The sequence below is a fragment of the Candoia aspera genome, chromosome 6 (assembly GCF_035149785.1).
Source record: "Candoia aspera isolate rCanAsp1 chromosome 6, rCanAsp1.hap2, whole genome shotgun sequence".
NCBI classification, from domain to species: domain Eukaryota; kingdom Metazoa; phylum Chordata; class Lepidosauria; order Squamata; family Boidae; genus Candoia; species Candoia aspera.
The window spans coordinates 38,519,635-38,532,142 of record NC_086158.1 but is presented as its reverse complement, the minus strand read 5'-3'; the positions used below and the strand labels follow the sequence as shown (position 1 = coordinate 38,532,142).

Genomic DNA, 12,508 nt, shown 5'->3' with positions numbered 1-12,508 from the left:
TGTGTATTACCACCTCAGAATGATGGGAAGCTAAATTTTAGCTTTGCAGCAAGTTAGACAGCTTTCTGGAAGAAATAAAAGGGAAAAAAAATGAGATTCACAAACTACCAGTCCTGTAATGTATCTTGGACATTCAGTAGCCAAATCAACAAATATTCTTTAATTACACCTGTGCATCATTCATCTGGTTAAAGGTTTGTAACAATGTACAGTAACTACATTTGGGATATTAAAATGAAGTGCCATACACATTCAGGATACACTGCACATATTTCAAGTTTCAACACCAACTCAATCTCCAGGCATGTTCAGAAGAAATCAGAGAGCAGTGCAATTTGCTTGAAGCAAAGACTGGGGATTTAGTTTCACTTGCCAACTGTGGGTAGATGGAGCATCAGTTCAAACATGGATTGGGGTGGCCTATAAGTATTGTTAGTAAGTAAGTAAGTAAGTAAGTAAGTAAGTAAGTAAGTAAGTAAGTAAACGGACAATTGGAGACTTTTATACACTGTGGGTGGCAAGATGATGTCTTCAGAGTAAGGTATGACAGCTAACAAAAAAAAAAAGCACTACAGTATTTCAATTTCAAAGGAAGGTAAACTGAGGCATGTTTTGGTTCAAGGAATGTGTATTTCATACCAGTAAAAATTTCTGATAGTCTCTCTCTCTCATATGCATGCCCACACAGTTTTCTGCCTTTATATGTTTCTTGACATAGTAATTCTATGCATGTTCACATGCTTTACAAATAATGCTTTAAAAATCCAGTTGGATAAAACTTTGGTGTTACTGCAAAACAACAGACCCAAAAACATTTTTTCCAATACTTGAAGTAAATAAAAACTAATACAGCATGTAAATTTATATTCATGTCATTAAAACATAGCAGCCATTATATAGGGAGAAAACATTTTTAAAAAATCAAGGTCACCTTTAGTTTAGTGAACACTTTACTTCAATAGTTTAGTTCAATTAAATAATTCAGCTCAATTAAAATAGTACAAGCATAGGAGAATAATTTCATAACCCTTCCATTTATAGCCCACTGAATCTCTGAACCTTTGCCCATAGTTCTCAGTGGCATTTAAAAAAAAGGAAAAGGAATCTTGGCAGCCTCACTGGATAAAATCAGTCATTGTGGAGCCTTCCCCAACCTGGTACCCTTCAGATGTGTTGGCAACTCTCATAATGCTTAGCCAATGGCCACACATGAGTTTGCAGAGTCCACTCAGTCAGTAGAACTTGGAATGAATGTCAATCATTCATTTAGAATCTATTTTTAAAAAGGCTACCAGTTCCTATTTTAATTACTAATGTCTTAATCTTTATGTCAGTGGCATGATGTCTAAAGTTACCACTCTGTAGTTCAGGTTTGAAGGCTACATCCATTTTCAAGGAAAGGTATAGAACAGATTGTAATGCACTACTGAAACAAAGCTACTTGAGCACATTTAGAAGTCAATTCAAGGTGTTGGTTTTGACCTTTAAAGCCCTACATGGCATGGGGCCAGGTTATCTGAGGGACCACCTCTTCATGATTACATCTACCTGTCCCATCTGCAAAAGAGTTTCATCTGATGGGACCTAGGAGGCAAGCCTTTTCTGCCATGGCACCTGCCCTGTGGAACATCATCCTCCCCAAGGTAAGGTTAGGCCTAACCCTTGTGGCCTTCTGGAAAGCCCTTTTTTTCAGCAAGCCTGAGGATCCCCTAGTAATAGGGAGCCCACGTGTTGGCTGTATTATATGCACTGTAATTTTATTTATTTATCTATCTATCTATCTATCTATCTATCTATCTATCAATCAATCAATCATATTTTTATCACCGCCCATCTCCCCCACACAGGAGACCATTCTTTCTCATGGTCTTGTTTTTATCTGTGTTTATTGTTTTAATTGTTTTAATTAGTTTTGTAGTATGTTTTAATAGTAGATTTTATTGTATGCCACCCAGATTCACTTCATGTGAGATGTGTGTCCATATAAATTTGAGAAATAAATAACCACATTTGCTGAAGAGAAGTTTCAGAGGTCTGAGCTCAAACAGCTTTCTCAGTAAAACGCTTCTCATAAAAAGAAGCAAGAATTAACCAAGTTCAGTCCTTATAGAAAAAAGTCCAAGAGCTGCCTAACTGTTCATCCATAATATCCATCTTTTGAATGACACTGATCTTTTATTAACAATAAATTTTACTATTTGAATTAGATTAAGTCCGTTTTAAATTTTAAAAGAAATTTCTCCCACCATGATTCTGAAAAAGGGCAATAAAAAAGTAAAAACTTTGCTTTGACTGAATTCTAGTAGTCAAGAGATGTGCTTTATGGAACAGTCCAGTTCTGGTTATTTCTAAAGAAAAGGTTTGTATGTTTGTTTTGGAAAATAAAACAATGAACCTGGACCTTAATTCAATCTACTGAATTATTATTGTGTTATTACATACCTATACCCCTGCTGATGGGCCAATACCAACAAGATTAGTTTCCCAGCTAAGAGGTCAATCAAGGTAGGGCTTGGGGCAGGGAGGAGAATAGTCATACTTGGGGTTGGCTAGTACCTTGAAGTGCCCCTCCTATACAAGGACTGAATGAGACCACAGCCATCTGGATTTTATTTATATTTAGTAGCTATGTGAAATTGTTTTATAGTGCAGTTCTGTATTGGAATTTTATTATATATTTATTGTCTTTTGATTATTTTGTTGTAAACAGCCCAGAGTCTCTCCGGTGGGAGGAGATGGGTGGTGACAAATGTGACAAATAAATAAATAAAGCTAAAGTCAAGAAATGTTGAATGATAAACTTTTTTCCCACCACTATCTCACCAGGTAAGGGCTAAAACTGGATTCTTTATTTTTACCTCTATTTATATTATTTATTACTGTATTTTATTCTGTGTATTTATGGTTATGGTTTTTAATCGATTGTTGTAAACCGCCCAGAGTCCCCCGACGGGAGGAGATGGGCGGGGATAAATTAGATAGACAAATAAATAAATAAATAAATAAATAACTGGCTAGGATCCAGCATTTCTCAGGCTAGACAGAATCATTATGTAAACACTCAGTAAATATTGCTGACTCTTGTCTTGGGGAAAAACAGCCAAAAGTCCATTGATTTAAAAAGGCAGGAGGACAACGCTAGAATTTTAACCCCAGAGCAAACATATAGGGTTTGATATCTGTTTTCCGCAATATATAGATCTATGTATGTGACATTTCTTGCTGCAATAAACCAGCTTATTCAGCCATGTTGTAATTTTGAAATTTCTACCACAAGCAACTTCCTCAATACATGGTTCAATGTTTGGAGAGTCAAGATTTATTACTGTGGCCAGTGAAGCCTGACACACAATAGCATCATCCTTCCATTATGCCTTTTTGTTTCAATGGGTTAACACCAGTCAAGACATGCTTTTGTTTCCTCTGTCTAATAATTCAATAATTAAAGTCTCCCAACCCCACCAACTTGACATGTACCCAAGTACACTGTTCGGACAATACCACCAGTTAGCATAACCAAGCAGAAGCGAGAATCTCAAATCTCTGTACATCTCTTTCCCAACTTCTCCAGAGAAAAAGTTGATTATTATACAACAGAAAGACACCCCACCAATGGAAGATTCCTATAGGCCAGAGAGAAATTTCTATTTTTCCTAGATAGGGTCACAACTATCTCTTACTTCAAAAGGTCAAGCCTTCGGGCCTCTTCCCTGGAGGACTAAGCAACACTGCTAGGATACAGTCAAAAGTTTTTCAAGGGCTACAACACAAAGGTATGTTACAGCAGCAAGATCCCTGTCAAAGGATAGGAAAGAGGATCTGCAATGATGGGGTCATTGTATTTGAGAACTTTTTATTATTTTGCGGTCTGAATCCAGGCCACTTCTGCTGTCCAGCTACTTTTTTAAACAGGTCCAATGAGACTCTTAGGAAAGGTAATCTTCCTTTTGAACCTTCTCTTCTGCCTCCAGAGAAGACTGCAGTCTCCAGACTAGAGCCTTTCCCCTCTCTCAACCGACCTGAACATAATCTTGCTTTTTTCTGCCAAACACTGGCTGACAGCAGGGAAAAGCTTTCAATGAGAACTCTTCTTTTCAACTTCGCTTTCAGGATTATTTTTACCTCTATGCCCTAATTTTATTCTGTTCCACCTCCGATTCTGCCTCGAGTCAATCCTCAAGCCAACTCTGTTCTTCATTCTTGATGGTCTAGTGCAGACTAAAATTTGAGATAACCAATCAGCACAGCTAAGAGTTATTTGGAGGCTTTATTTAGAATTTATTTTATTTTTGTTACTCACCAAAGAATTTATTTCAATACTTTAATTCCATGTGCTTTATATTGTCAATAAATACTCTTACTGTTGGAAGAGATTGTTATATATGTATTAACGAAGTTCAATTCACCAAAACCCACTTCTGACAATTAAAGATTTCTTATTCATGATACTTATATGGAGATAGATCCACTACCCAACAGTTGTTGAGTTTTATTGTAAATGGTAGTTTGAGTTTTAATTTAAATGGAAGTTCAGAAAACTAACAGTAATGAAGATGTTTCCTATCACTTATAACAGCTACCACTGCTATAAAACATTCTGCATACAATAGATTAAAAGATGGACTCATAAACAATTACATGCAACTTCTATTACACTGCCAGTCTTGCAAGAAAGATCTGATTAAAGTTGCCAGTGTAATGGAATGCATTCATGTAAGAAAACATGGGTGTCTAATTGAATTGTATTTATGTTTATTAGATGTAGGTTTCACTCAGTAAGGTTCTGAGCAGTATACAATTAAAATGCTAAATGTAATACACAGCTAAAACCAGTAATGAATAAAAGATGAAAGGCTGCAGCTAGCCAAAGTTAAGAGTACTTTCAGGTAAAAAGGTTTTTATTTAACCTGTAGAGTTAATTCTTATCCAGAGTTCCACAGCTATGCACCACTATTAAGACAGCACTGTACCCTGCAAGAAATACACACTGGGCATTTCCAAGAACACTTCCTCTGCTGATCTCAATGTATAGGATGAGAGCTATATGAAAGCAGGCATTTATTTTATTTAGACAGAATGGAACTAGTCCATGATGAAATTTAAAAGGTCAAGGTTAGTCCTTTGATTGGACCCAAAATAAAGAAATACTGTATTTTATGGCAAATAACATAAGGCTCATTAAGGAGGTGATGCAATAGGTACATTGAGTGAAAATGAAGGCAACATTCTGGGACCGGCAGTCAAGCAACAAAGGTGGATACACTACTGCAGTATCCACAATCTGTAAATCTGCTTCTTCAGGGAAAAGTGGAGTTCTATAGAGGTTATAGTACTTAATTATTTCTTAGTTTGAGATGCAGTAACAACTTTTGCGTCCTATCTTATCTGAATTGAGTTTGGGCTGTCTACATATGAGCTACAAATCCAGTCAAGCTTAGTCATGTAATGTATAACTAGAACTGGAATCAAGACTATATGTAAGTTTTAGGGCTGAGCAATATTTCAGATTTAATTCTAAAAAGGTGCTTCAGAATGCCAATGTAGCATCCACCTACAACTTGTAAAAATAGCCACTATTTCCCCAGGAGTTACAGAGGGCAGCCCTGTGTTTGCAGGAAATGATGCAGTAGTTTTGAAGAACTACAGGCTGATTTATTTATTTACTATCCTTGGGAGAAGAGCAATGACAAATCTCGATAAAATAGTTAAGATCAGAGACATCACACTGACAACAAAGGCCCGCATAGTTAAAGCAATGGTGTTCCCTGTAGTAACATATGGCTGCGAGAGCTGGACCATAAGGAAGGCTGAGCGAAGGAAGATAGATGCTTTTGAACTGTGGTGTTGGAGGAAAATTCTGAGAGTGCCTTGGACTGCAAGAAGATCCAACCAGTCCATCCTCCAGGAAATAAAGCCAGACTGCTCACTTGAGGGAATGATATTAAAGGCAAAACTGAAATACTTTGGCCACATAATGAGAAGACAGGACACCCTGGAGAAGATGCTGATGCTAGGGAGAGTGGAAGGCAAAAGGAAGAGGGGCCGACCAAGGGCAAGATGGATGGATGATATTCTAGAGGTGACGGACTCGTCCCTGGGGGAGCTGGGGGTGTTGACGACCGACAGGAAGCTCTGGCGTGGGCTGGTCCATGAAGTCACGAAGAGTCGGAAGCGACTAAACGAATAAACAACAAAATCCTGCCTTCATTATTTTCATAAATGACTCAAGGCAGTGAACATACCTAATACTCCTTCCTCCTCCTATTTTCTCTGTTTGTGCTTCTGAATTATTTCCAAGGCAATGCACAACCCTAATGAAGTTTTTAACCTTTTAAAATAAATTACTATTATTTTGTTGAACTATGCTTAGAACCCACTAAGACGTTAAAGGATAAAATAGGATATAATTTAATTCAAACATGTATGAAACAGAAGCAACTTTAAATTTAGTAAAAATGAATGATCATTGGAAATAAGAGGCAACAGGTATTTTATGCAAATTTACTTTTACTAGAGTAACTCAGAAAAATAACTGACATTTGAAATCAAACAACAAATTCATTGTTATGACTCCCACTATTCTAAAACAGAATTGTAATGGATAATACACACACACACAGGGTATATACATGGTATACCAAAAGTCAGGCTGGATAGACCAATCACAATATATTTTATTAATTTTTTTCCAGAGGAAAATGTTACTATACTAAGGACTGTTCAAAGGTCATGCATCAAACAAGTAAGGAAGTGTTTAGAAGAAAATGGCAACCACTTCAAACATTTAATGTAATTTTATATAATAAGCTGTCTATGAGGGGCTGAGTTTTGGTATACTATATACAGCATATCATTCTCTAAGCAGCTGGAATAATAATTTAATTTCTAATAGTTTTCGTTACACTTTTCCTATTAATTTCAGTTTAACACTACAATATGAACCTAGAAAAAGAGGAATCTACAATTTAGAAAACATTTCCAGGATACTTCAAATGTTCTGCATGAAAAAAATCATGAGGACTACATATAGTACAGACTACTTTACATGTGCACAAATTGATCATAACTTCATACTGTCATCTATCTATCTATAGATGACACATAATCAGTTCCTAAAAGAAAGTATTTTCCTTGCAGCAAACTTGTAATTTGTGATGTGGCCCTTACAATATACAGAGAAACACATACACAAACCTTGTGAAAACGCAAGAAACAGAGTAATATAACCAAGTTTCTTGCAACAGCTAAACCAAATTAGAAAAAATAGACGCAGAAATCTTTTGGGAATAATGGTTTGTACTTATAATTACAACCTTCAAACATAGAGCAGAGTTCGGCAAACTTTCTAGAAGAAAAACAAAATAAAGTAGGCTGTTTAAAACCAACGTCTTGGAAAAACTGACGTTCTTGCATTAAATCTACCATAATGATAGCAGCATGAGCCAGCTTTTAAAACGCAATTCGTGAAGAATAATCAATGTGTTATTACAAAGTTATTTAAGTACACAACCGATTTCAGCAGCTAGCAGGGAATCAGGATAAAAGAGAACCTAACTCTAATGAAAAGCAGTTTAAAACAAACCTCTCTACAAAGTTCCAAGTTGTATAGCATACTTCGGAGCAATCGCCAAGATTTAGCACAGCTATCAAATCCTGGCTGCAAAATTTAGTAGGCGGCCAGATTGTCGCAACCCAGTTCCCGGCCAGAAGTCACAGAAATCCCATTTGATACCCATCTGGTATGGGAATCACTGCTGCTTGCCCCGCCCTGTCAAAGGGAGTGGTGAGGGGCCAAAGAAACGGCCGTGCTTTTATATATTCCAGGAAAAGGCTGCTAATCCACAACAGGTCCGACCTCGCGCCACCACCGTATCATAAATCCTCGGGCCACGAATCCCAGGACCCGCAGGGATGACAATAGCGAAAAGCGAAGGGGCTTCGTCTACAGGCCCCCTTTCAACACGGCTCTGAAAGAGTGACCCCAGCAGACTTGCCACGGATCTCCGTTTCAGACATCCACCCCTTTTTCACTCATTCTGCCCTCTCCTCGGTCGCACCCTCACCTTAAACCGCCGCCAAGAAAAACGCCGAGCGCTGCCACCGCTGCCGCTCGGTCACTCCTTCGCCCGCTCGCGCCTTCCCAGCTTTACCCCGTCCCCGCTTCGGAAGGCCAGCGCCATCACTGCCTCCCCTTTCGCCCGATACGTGCTTCCATTGGCCCCCGCAGACTTCCCGGGGCGGGGCTTCAGTCGCCTTGCTCCAAGAGCCCGCAGTCAGCAACCTGGGAGGAGGGAGGAGTCTGCATGGAGTAACACGCGGGGGCTGTTCCCCTGATTATGGGAACAGCTCAGAAAATGCGTGGCGACAAGAAACTAATGGCGTTATCCCAAGTGGCATTCAGGACCTTACACGGCTGGGCGTGATATCCATCGCTGTTAATGAAGAATATGTGAACAGAAGGCGGAAGAGAAGTCTCCTCAAATTAATAAGCATGACAGTCCGTGAAACGTGTTATTTTCAGCTTTTATTATGTGGAGTCCTTGGTGCTCTCTGAGCTTGGTTGTTTGCTTGCAGACGTTTCTTTGCCCGACTAGGCAACATCTTCAGTGCTAGAAGGGAGTGGGGTTTGCTCTGTTTATATACAGTAGCTTCCCCTGACACTGTTGGTGGAGGTGGTGTTCTCTCCTTGCTAGTTCGTACAACATCCCCATCCACGCTGTCAGGGCAAGCTACACCAAACTGGCTGTCAAGAAGGACGCTTATATGGGTTCGATTAGATTCACTCCTTCTTTTTAGTGGCCCTCTAGGTGTTTCTTTTGCTGTTTCACCTTCCGGAGCTTCTCAGAGAACCAGGGAATTCTGGGAGATCCACAGACACTGCACAGGCACAATTTTATCTAAGGCTATGGCTGTCCCTTCTGAAGCATGCATCAGAGCTGCCGGACCAACCCCAAGCTGCTTTTGAAACCCCGGAGAGCCCACCAGATGCCTGGCATGGACCAATCAAATAGGTCCTTCCTCTCTGCAGTGTGGGGTCATAGCAAAGAACTCTAGGGTTAACCCAGAGTGACCCAACCATAGCATAACTTTCAAATGCTAACAATAATTGCCAACTATAGTTGCTACCTCAGACCCTAACTTCTAACAACCAATGTACAGTAGGCAGCAAGAACTGGAGAGCTAGTAAGCCATAGCACATAACCTTATGGATGCATTCAGCATTTAAGCAAGGGCAAATTCAGCACAACCTTTTGCACAATGTTCCAGACACATAAGCAAATTTCAGTTTTCAATAGAGTTTAAATACTGCCTTAAAGCAGTATTGAAGTGTGGGAGTAGGGAAACAAGAAGACTCACAGTAAGTAGTAGAAAAAACAGAAGCAATAGAAAGGGTAAACTCCACACTAGTGGAATGATAAATGGCAGGAATTCTCATCAAAGAATTAACTTAGGGAAGGAACATGCTCATTTATTTCCACATACTACTATACAATAGTAAGGGAGTTCAAAAACAATTTGGTCCCTGCTTATTTAGACATGTTTTAGGCTTATAACTAAAGATTGAAGTTTAAGTTAGAACTGCATTAATTGGAGCACATTAACTTATACCAGAGAAGATTCGCCCCAAAATTCTGCTATGGAACACTATTTTAAAACAAGAGGGTGTAGAGAAACCAGGTATGAAGCCATGAATTAATACTAATGAGTGGACTATCCGAGTCTGGTTACATTATCCATCAGAGACCATTAAGTCATTTAAGCTATTTAAAAAATGAAGATGAATTCCAGATACAAAATTAGTATTAATGTATCCTGCATAATTGTCGTTACAGATTCAAGACTGCTTTATGGAGATATGCATGTCATTTTCTTAACAGTAAGGAAATTGTGTGTTATTGTCTTTTCCTAAGATGTTTTTTCACCTTCCCCGTATAACCCAGTCTTGGAATGCTCATGTGGTTCTCCCATTCAAGAACTGGAGCCAACTCTACTTAGCTTTCTAAACAGCCAAGCTAGTTCAGTGCTACCACAGAGGCAATTACTTTTCTAATATATTCTGGGGATGCACAAAATAATTTGTGCATGAATCATTCCAGAGGGGGGAGAGATGGAAGGGAAGGTACTGAGAAAATTGGTATGGGTGGGCTGGGGGTATATGGTATGTTGGGACATCAGTAGTGGTGGCTGAGGGAAAGAAGGGAAGGTAGGAAAGGTTTTGCGACCAGTGGGTGGGCGGCCAGTTGGATATATTGTGTTTGGAGCTGCTGAGACCACTCAAAAACACATAAGCAGGCCATTGGGAAGAGATGTGAGTGGCATCATCTTTGTGTCTGAAGGAGGAGAGACAGGGTCAAGCATTCTGGCTTTGCTCCACTTGCTCCATAAAATCACCCAGGATCACTTCAGGTTGTTCAAGCTCAGGGCAACAAAAACGTTTGGGGTTTTTCATTACTGAACTGTGACTGATCTAAAGAAGTTCAGAACTTGCAGAACATGATGTATTTGTTTCAGACTGAAAACAAAATATATTTTCTGATTTCTGTGTATTGCTAATACTCATAAGAATATTTATTGTGTGTTTAACAGCATTATGAAAAATAATTAAATTATTTTTATATAACAGTGCAGTAAATAAAATGTCAGTTAGGATTACTGGAATCAATTATGTAGGAAGATGGTAGGCTCTCCTTCACTAGAAGTATTCAAGAAGAGACTGAACATTTAGCTTTAATTTGGGTAGTTATAATGAACAAGGGGTTGGACTCTATGTCTTATGACTTCTTCCAACTCCATTATTCTAATAAAGTGGCATAGCTAAACAATCATGCAGTTTATCAAAGCAGCAGCAGAAACTGTTAACATTACCTATACAAAATCATACACACTGTAGTCAAAAGGATCCATTTTTTTATTTCTTGTATTTGTCATGCAAGCATACACATTTGACATGGTCTATACTGGCCCCATTGCAGGGCAAAAAAAAAAATTATCCTGAATTTAGGCTCTGTTATCATCATGATGTCTGAAAATAAAATGGCTTTTTGGTTGCCAGAAATGAAGTCTTTTTTGGCTCTTTTATCCCACCATAGTATTAAAACCCTTCATTTGCACTGTTTGCAAACTGCACTTGGGCTCCTGTCCACATGAACCAATGTAACTTTGTAAACTTAGAGAACATAGTATTTTTTAAATACTAAAGTTAACATTATGTGGTAAGCTTGAATGACAATTTTCCAATCTCTCTCTCTCTCTCACACACACAGAAAATATATACAAATCAGAGCTACATATGGTATAATGTATGGCCCCACCTTGACTATGATTCTTTTAATCATGACTTAATGTAGAAATAGATGTTCTTGAAGTATGTGGTGATAAGAAATATATAGCATTTTTTCTTTGCCTTGAGTTTCAGAGCAGAGAACTCATTCAGACTTCCTCAAAATTTGTTCTGGGTCAGCACTAAGGAGCAGCCTATTTAACTCTCTAATAATTCAGTAGGTAGCACTGGATTGGTATACTGTTGCTTAAATAATTAGTATCAATATTGCAATCTAATGCATATGTTTTCATACAGTTTACCTATATGAAATTTGTGGTTTCAACTAATTTTTACAAGAAAAAGATGGGACTGTTCAGGATATTTTAGGTGCAGATTCACACAGCTTTACCACTTCTCTTTCATCAGTTCAAACCAGTTGTTGCTCCTGCAGGAACGGTTTAATGAAGCTAAGAAAACAATGCAATAAATGATCAGGTTTTTTTTACTGAAGTGCATCCATTCAGGCTACTCCTATGAATGGAAAACATTTTGCAACCTAAATGCAACTGAAAAGTAAAAAATTGATCACACACTCACAAATACACCAAATAACTAATTGTATAGCTCACTTTCCACTTACAAAAGAGGAAACATTATGTAACATTAGGATATTTGTTTGTGTATAAGGTTATATACTTTAGCTGCATGCAGGGCTGCAACTAGGGGGGGCAACCGGGGCATGTGCCTCAGGTGCCATGCTGGTGGGGTGCCAAAATGGGCCTGGAATCCATGTTTGCCCCAGGTGACACAGATCCTAGTTGCGGCCCTGGTTGCATGTTCTAAAAAATGGAGAATTACTTTGCATGAAGAAATCTGAGTTCAGTAGAAGAGATATCTAGAAACATACATGCCACTGATAAAGATGAGATATTTCTGAAAAATATTGATATGCTGCTATTTAAAGGTTCTATCCACATGTAGTAATATATCTGTAAGTGCAAACACAGAGTTGTCTATTCAGGTGTTCAAGTTACATTTTATAGGTCAGTTGTAGGTATTTATCCAGAAAACACTGGATTATCAGTGGATTTACTTAGCCTGCAATTCAGAATATGGTTACTTGATAGTAAATTATATAAATAAAGTGATGTTTGCATTGGAACTGCATCTTTAAAACAGTGGTTTTAAGTTTATCGATTGTCAGTGAAGTTCATGAAATAATGTTAAAGAATCTTACTGAAGATC

At 38.3% G+C, this 12,508-nt stretch overlaps 1 protein-coding gene across 5 annotated transcripts in view; it reads right to left on the bottom strand.

Moving 5' to 3' along the window:
- FARP2 (FERM, ARH/RhoGEF and pleckstrin domain protein 2) overlaps window positions 1-8,220 on the bottom strand; it is a 73,106-nt gene extending 64,886 nt beyond the window's left edge. For 2 of the 5 annotated variants that reach the window (XR_010068180.1, XM_063306759.1), the window contains exon 1: window positions 8,064-8,220. The gene's annotated coding sequence lies outside the window, so the exon portion shown is untranslated. The remainder of the gene's footprint in view (window positions 1-8,063) is intronic. The other 3 variants (XM_063306758.1, XM_063306756.1, XM_063306757.1) reach the window with 3 other exon arrangements.
- Window positions 8,221-12,508: the final 4,288 nt, after the last annotated feature.